Here is an 8,720-nt window from a genome sequence, read left to right as displayed (position 1 = left end):
ATTAGTTTTCAAAAAATCTAAGATCTCATAAAAACAAAAATTGTATCGAAAAAAAAGATTTTGCATCAAAAATTTTCAAAAAATCTTAAGATTTTTTAATAAACCCAAACATGCTAAAAATGATTTTAAACGCAGGAGAATGTATTTTAATTTGATTTCAGCTGGTTGCACTTGAATTTTCATTGAAATTTTGATGTTTATTGTAAAAATATTTTTTTTGCCCCCTGATTTTTCGGGCCAATTTTGAAGGGGGGGGTGACAAAAACTTTTAAAAATATTTGTACCAGCCTTATATTGACTGAATTCTGATAGTAAACCAAGAATACAGCCAATTTATAAACATAATACCTGGTTTAGTCAAACTGAAGCCCGGTTGTTACAAAATCGATTCAAAAGAAATCCATTAAACCAATCACCATTTCTGGCAACACTTCCGTCCTTCCTTCCAGAAACAGTCAGAGCTGGCAGAATACACATGTTACCATTCTATCTCTCTCACACACACATACTGATACCTCCACACACACAAGCAGCTTCTTCCTTCTGGCACTTTTGGCGACTGTCATTTTCCTGGCGCTTTTCCACGCGACGACGACGACGACGGTGACAGTGGCCATGATCACACCTCTATGCGCTATTGGGATAGGCAATAACATCTTTCGGGGTGGGAGCAAATTGAAAGAAAAAAGAAAACCGAAACTCCTCGCGAGGAAAAACTGTTTTTCCTCACTCAAATGTGGCGGAACGACGTCGACGGCACTTCTGCTTGGGTTCTTTTATTTTTTTTTTTTGCTGGTGGCGACGACTGGCACGGTTCAGCGCAAAATTCGTTTGATTAAGTGATACTTTTTATATGTTTCTATATTTTATTTTACTTTTTTTTTTCCTCCGCATTTGCAGTCCTCCCAAAACGTGTGCTATTTTGATGGTTGCACGTTTGGAGGTGAAAAATTGAATTGGACACCTCCCAGAAGGTCTGTTCGAGGATGTTTTTTTCTGACTTGCTCACGCAGCGTGGTCGTTTATTGGTGGCCTTTTTTCCGAAGGAAAGGAAATAATGCTGGATTCAATAGCTTGAATGTAAGGCAAATTGATTATGATTGGTGTTACGTTTATGATGCTTCGTTGAAAATTAAAAGGCGAGGGACCAAATAAATCTATCCTAGTCCTAGTGTTGTTATTGTTTTTTAGCAGACAAATATTTTTTTTTGGGATTGTCAAAAAAAATAATCCAAATCCAAAAATTGCAGAATTATCCAGTTCCAAACATTTATGAATGAATTCGCGTTATGTCATCATCAAAATTTCCACCTGCCTCATTTTACACTACTACTGTATAACTGCATGACTCACTGCAAAAATTTGCCTGCCCTCCCCAACAAAAAAAAACCTAAAACGTCCATTCCGCTTCAGGAATGTGCACTCATCGATCATTTCGGTGGAGCACGATATCAGTCTCAAACGAACTCAACGCATCGGTACGGCGGCACGTCACCCGTGGAAATTCTTCTCCCTGCAAAAAATAAGGCAATATGCTGAAATTATAGCCAGCAATCATGATTGATGATGGCCCGCTAAAGCGACTGACTTAGTGGGATTTTTTTTCTTCCTCCCCAAGTGACTGCTGCTGCTCCTCTGCTCTGCAATTTCGAACGAACCGCTAGGGATTCGTTTCGCGAACTTTTTCTTTAAATTTGACAGGGTGAAAAAAGTCCGGTAAACTAGTTGAAACTTTTCAACTTTGTGCACCAAATTGTCTGGTCATTGTTCGTGCCAGCAAGTTGGACGCCAAGAAGGAAGATACTTTTTCTTAGCTTTTTGTTTGTTTCAGACATCTTATTTTGTTATATTTATTGTAAACTGTCTAAAGTTAACATAGGTTCTCAAGAGACTCAAAATCAAGTATTTCTAATGTTTCCAGAGATCTTATCGATGTTCTTAGATTAAGATTCCCAGCGTTTATTTGTCTATAATAAATGAGATGTTTGTAAAGATTTGGTCATACAATAATGAGCAAAATGTATTTGTATGTAGAAAGAAATTTCGGATAAAATAGGAGACGAAACAATTTTTTAAGGGGTTTTTCTCTTATGGTAGTTCAATCCAACAGATCTACAGAACCAAATTATGAATCCTGATGAAAATTTAGGAGGTAGTAGAGCTCGAAAAATGTTCTTTGCCTCAATAAAATATTTGAAACTGTCAAATTTGGACCTTATTTTAATTTGGAAACTGTGTAATTCATTGGAAAGTCTTATCATATGGGTAATTCTCCGCCAACTCACACAGCAGTTGCCCCGACCCCTCTTTGATTTGCGTGAAACTTTGTCCTAAGGGGTAACTTTTGTCCCTGATCACGAATCCGAGGTCCGTTTTTTTGATATCTCGTGACGGAGGGGCGGTACGACGAAATTTAATGTACTTTTCGAATCTACGTTGACCCAGAAGGGTTTGACCAACAGAAGTTTCTGTAATAACCTTTAAACGCCGTTTATTGTGATGCATTTTTTAGTCTTGATATCAACATTATCATTATCCATGGAAAATTTCACATAACGTTATGATTCGAAATGCGGACACTTAGTAACATATCATTTTTGTTAAAGCTGGCAAAAAATCATGTAATAAGTAGGAAATGTAGAAACATCATCAGGATGTAGTATAAACAGTAGGGTGCCCAGAAAAAATGAGTATAAACAGTAGGGTGCCCAGAAAATGCATGCAAAATATGTCTTTTTTAACAATTTTTTATCAGAATTTTGAATTTAAAATGTCTTGTTGTGCTTCGAATCCCGGACACTGTTAAAAGCTGATTCGAAATCCGAACACTTTTGCTTCGAATTCCGGACACTCGATTTTACTTATGAATAGTACAAATTTGGTCTGAAATGTTAGTGAATGGCATTCTTTAGGTCTCAAATAAGTTGGTAACATCAGAACAATCGATAGTTTATATAAAAATTTGCTTGAATTCAAGGAAATCGACGCCATAAATTTCTACTTTGCCTTCCCGGTGCTTCGAACGCCTATGAAATATTTCAAGTGAAACGTTTCGAAATTTTGGTAAACTTATAATTTTATTGTATTTAATTATTTTTGCATTAGCTACAGCGTTCAAACAAACTTTAAATGAAAGTTGATGTTGGAATTCATCAAATAACACAGTTTTTACATTCATCATGTGAACTTATATCCAAGTTATTGATAAAACGAATCATGACGTTAAGTTCAGAGGAAATTCTCTACGAAATCGACCCATATTCTGCATATTTTAATTATGTGGCTCAAACTAACGAAAAAACGTAAATATACGAAAATCTGCATCGTGAGAAAAAACATTCTGATTGAATTGGTGTGTTTGGAAAAGTCGTAGGTATTGTTGAGGATTATTACAAAATAGTTACTGGGATTTTATTTGGCGATTTCAAAATTAACTTATTTGAAAAAAATTACTCAAAATCTGTATTGAAAAAAAAAAACATTAAAAAATTGGTTAAACGCAATTTTTTAGTTAAAGTAAAAATTTACGTAGCCATATTCAAATAACGGTGCACTATATTAATATTTCTGTAAATTACTTTTGGATTGAAAATTAAAGTTAACATAGACTGCTGCAGTATTTTTGCCTTCCTAACCTTACTGAGAAAAGGCTTTAAAATCACTCAAAAAACGGAATTCTTAATTTGACCTTCTAGACCCACTTTCATGTATACTTATCGACTCAGAATCACATTCTGAGCAAATGTCTGTGTGTGTGGTGGGATGTTGATCAAAAAAAATTGCACTGGATTATCTCGACACTGGCTGAACCGATTTGGACCGTATTGGTCTAATTCGATACATCTTGGGGTCCCATAAGTCGCTATAAAAATTATAATGTTTAGTAAAGAATTTCAAAAGTTATGCTAAAAAAACGATTCTAACAAAAGTCCGGAAGATTGTAAAAAGGGTGGTTCATGCTATACATTTTTAGAAAGGTATTCAAAAGACCTTTCCAACGAGTTCAAAAGTTTGGAGATCTGACAACCCTATCAAAAGTTATGCGCACTTAAGTGTTATTTATGAACTTTTTGGAGGCCGGATCTCATATATTTCGATGAAAACGTTTTCCGGATCTATCATGCGACCTGTCGATGGATAGGTGATCAAAAGACCTTTCGAACGAGTTCAAAAGATTGAAGATCTGACAACCCTATCAAAAGTTATAAGCTCTTAAGTGCCCTGAATTATGAAGATCTGAGTTCCCAATCTGATGGTATGAATAATGAATCAAGTTGATAGAACACTGAAAGGTCCGCCCTTGTGTATCTATTTTGGAAAGCATTACCCTCTAAATGTGAGGAAGGCATCAACCACCTAAGAGTAAATTGAGTAAAGTTTTTTTTTTTTGGAAGATTTAATTTTTTCCAAAGTTATGACTCGGCCATAGTTTTCTGTGGCTCAAAAGCTGCTGGTGTTACAGCCTAAAACACAAAAAGATACGTACGTATAGATATTGTTTTATTTAGTTAAACAAATTATCTAAATATCGCCTTTAAAAATTAACGATCAAAGATGGTGTCCATCAGAAAATTCCTTCAAAAATAAACATTTTTGAATTATAACCTGGGTGCTGAAAAGACATAAAACGTATCGTGATTTTCGAAAGCTCCCCACTAAAACAAATGAACTACAACTGTAAACATAAAAAAAAAGCATAAGGCTATGTTCAATAGAATGTAACAAAAATGACTTTTTGTCGGGCATTCAAGGGGGTTCAAAGGTTAAACCCGTAAAACGGATTTTTTCAAAAATGTCACTTTTTGAGGCATTTTGACCACTGAAGCGTTTATTTTCAACATCATTGGCGTGTAGGCCAGATCCTTGCGCATCTTTTAGTATATATAACATTTAAATTTGGAACACCCTGGAGCTCGATACAAATCTTAAAAGTTAGGCATTTTTTCGAAAAACCGGCTCCTAATCTAATCTAATCTAATGTAACACAACATTTTTTCGAAAAATAGGCTCCGGCGAAAAGATATGCGTCGCGCCTCACGACCCCCGAGACGCCATTTGATTTTGCTGGGGCCGATTTTTAAAAAAAAATTCCAAACTTTGATAGTCTGTACCGAGCTACAGGGTACTCCAAATTTCAATGTTATTTATACCAATAGATGCGCAAGGATCTGGCCTACACGCCAATGATGTTGAAAATAAACGCTTCAGTGGCCAAAATGCATCAAAAAGTGTCATTTTTGAAAAAAATCTTTTTTACGGGCTAAATCCCATTTAAAATTCAATTACAAAGCGCCAGCTTCTGTTACGTCCAATCAAGCTCATTTTTTGGATTTGGGCTTAGTATGCCCACCGGAACAAACCCTTGAATGCCCACCAAAAAGTCATTTTTATTACACTCTAATGTTCAAGCTCTAGCGTGACTTATTTTTTGCTGCTAAAGTGAATTGTTTTGAAACACTTCGCACTTTTTTTGTTAGAATTAAACGATGGGCGGCCAAAAGAGACCTTTTTTGTTTCCACGTGATGAAAAAATGTTTCGGAAGCGGGTGGAATTTTGTGAATCAGAAGAGCAACCGAATAAGTTATTTAATATCATTTGACAGTTTCAAATCATAGTTCTTGATAATTCGTCATAAACATAGGTTTTGCGGGAGACATAGCACTTATTGAAATGTTAGAGACGAATTATGCCAATCTCGATTTCAACCCTCTTCGATGTGTTGGCTTCGAATACCTCAAAAGCTCGAGGCCATCGACTTTTTTATTCCTGACAAAATAAATTACAGATCGATCACAATACTTGCCACTTCTCGGTATCATTTTGCGAACAGTAAATTGGTTCCGCTTTGACAGATCTAAATTGAGGCCGCTTTGCGAACCACTGTAGGGTAGAGTAGTCATCAATGAGACACGGGGAACAATGATAAAATGGCTCTCACAAGTCGTAGTTTCAACCAATCAGGCTCATATTTTGGGGAAAGGTGTATCTACTAGATACACGTCTGCCATAATAGTGGCTTTGGATATGAACGCTCCCTTGAAAAGTTATTCATAAATGTTTGATTCTTGGGTGTAAAAGTAATTTGTGGACAAAAAATACTTTTTCGCTCGTAGGCTGCCATTTACACCAAAACTAATATTTCTTCAAATTTCTTTCGACGTTCCATAGGGATTGAGTTGGGCTACAATGTCCTTTCATTAGGTTTGGCCAAAATTTAGAATATACCCAAAATCCAGAGCTGTCTCATTGCTCCCCACTCATTTCAGCTCCTGGGTAACAATGAGACACTTTGATTTTTCTTAAATAAACTTTTCAAAATCTATGTAATTCTTTCAAAACATTAATTGAAAGTGATTTTGGCATATTTATTGAGTTTTAACTCCATTTAACAAAAAATACAAAGTTATTTGTTATGAATATATGGATTTTACAAAATTAAAATACTTTTTAGTATAACTTTTGTTAATAAAAGTTTAATGATGGCAAAATTGCTCTAAAATGTTCAAGGCAAGTCACCTGCAATGTAAAAATACAAAAACATGATGTTTTACTAGAAAAATGTTGATTTTCGTAGAGTGTCTCATTGTTCCCCAGCTGTCTCATTGTTCCTGCCGAGTGCGTCTACAATGAGACAGTTGAATAACTCTGGCTGTAGGGGAACAGCATCTAATTCCAGCGTGCCTCTAATGTTGGCAGGTCAGAACTTTAACATGCAATTAAAGCTAATTAAAAGCGTTTTCAACTGAAATCGAGTGATAAATAGCTCAATAAGAAGTGAGCAAGCAAGTTTCTATCAAAAGTTTTAGTGAGTTAGTGACTTATATGGATAAGCTAATGGCTTCGTATAAGGGAGGCCAAATCAAAAAAATACAGATGAAATCCAGTTTCGAAATTCCGAGGATTACTAATTGCAGTTTTAAATTGGATTTCCAAAAAATGGATATCGATTTCCAATGACTTCTGGAAAAATTCAAGAGGATGTGTATTTGCTTGCTTATTTTTAAACTAAGCAAAATGGAAATAGAAAATGTTATAATATTTTTTAGAAATTCAACAAAAATTAATTCGTTTCATGATCATGTTCAGAAAAATGATAAAACACAAATGATAGAAACTTTTAGGTTTAGAATTTTGAAAAGCAAGCAAGCAAAACATAGAAAATTTGGAAAAAAAATCAAAACTACAAAACAAACATAATTGTTGAGAGCTCAAGATTAAAAATTCTACTCTGCTGTACCTTAACTGAGGACAAATGACGAAAAAAAAATACTGCTAGAACTCGGAATAAAAACAATACAAAATAAAAAAAAAATAAAAGTGCTAAACAATTCTCGAGAAAAAAAAAACCTTTTAAGTTATTTATCTCTTTTGAAACAATCCTGTTAAAAGTAAATGAAAGTCAATTAGTTTTGAAAATAGTTGCAGTGGATCAACACAAATTATTTAATATGTTTACGAATTAAAAATATGGTTAGGACTCTAGTTTGGAAAAGTAGACTATGAAGATAGAAACATATTCATATAGAACATATTCTGAATATTCTGTCTCAATTATTTTACATGGGTTTTTTTAAATATTTATATTTTATATTAACTTTCCAGAGATACTTACTTATATATTTGTTTGATTAAATTTGAAAACGATTTCTGGAGTTCTTTTTTATAAGTTGAATACACAGCTTGAACAAAAAAAGAAAACGAAACGAAGTTGACTTTGTAGCGGTCGGCCACCATTGCTAGTACCAACCACTAGTGTCTTCCTTTTAACAACAAGGACTTTGCCGCCCAAACCCAAACAAAAAAGAACAGTAATGAAAATTTCATTATTGTACTCATTTGAGTACTAAAAAGTAAAACTTTTCAGCGCCAATGTCGAAAATAATAACAATTTTGGTTTTGACAGAGCACCGTTGGATAAATGTACGACTCGTTTTTTTGAAAAAAAGGTGAAGGTGGTCATGTTAGACATGACCAATCTGAAAAAGAGCTTTTCAGAAAGTTTTTGAAATTTAGTTTTATAGTATTATATGAAATATTTAATGCATTTAGTTCAAATATTTACAGGAATAATTGGAATTTTCAGTTGAATTCTATTAAACTGTCAATTTTTATTACCAATAACAAAATCCATGAAATTTGAACTCATATTGATACGGTAAATGTCAATTTTCATGGCCGGTATAAAAATAAAAACTAACTATATCTACCTATATGGTAGGGGCTTTCCTTAAATTGCTGACATGTTAGATTTGGACACAAATTTTATCCGAATTAGTAAGATTTGTCACAATAAAAATGTGTAAATATCTGAACTGTTAACTTCCTAGGTACAGTTGTCTAAACTGTCTTCAATAATCAACAACCCGAGCAGACGGAAATAACTTGGGATTAACATTTTTGTTATTTGAAAATACTAGCCCAATAACATTATATGTTATTTATAACAAGATTTGTTATTCGTCGTTATGAATTTTTTGTTATTGTAATAACAGATTAATAACATTTTTAGTTATTCTTCGAACAAATCTTTGTTATTATTTTTTGTTATTTTAACAATTAATCCGATTATCCCAATAACATTTGGAGATATTCTTCCATAACAAGAAATGTCATTCCAAAGTTGTTTTGGATTTCAACCAATATCAGACCAATAACAAATTTTGTTATGATAACATAAACTGTTATTATACCCGTATGCAAAAATGTCCATAACAGTTTC

The sequence above is a fragment of the Culex quinquefasciatus genome, chromosome 3 (assembly GCF_015732765.1).
Source record: "Culex quinquefasciatus strain JHB chromosome 3, VPISU_Cqui_1.0_pri_paternal, whole genome shotgun sequence".
NCBI classification, from domain to species: Eukaryota; Metazoa; Arthropoda; class Insecta; order Diptera; family Culicidae; genus Culex; species Culex quinquefasciatus.
Note: the sequence above shows the minus strand (reverse complement) of the source record.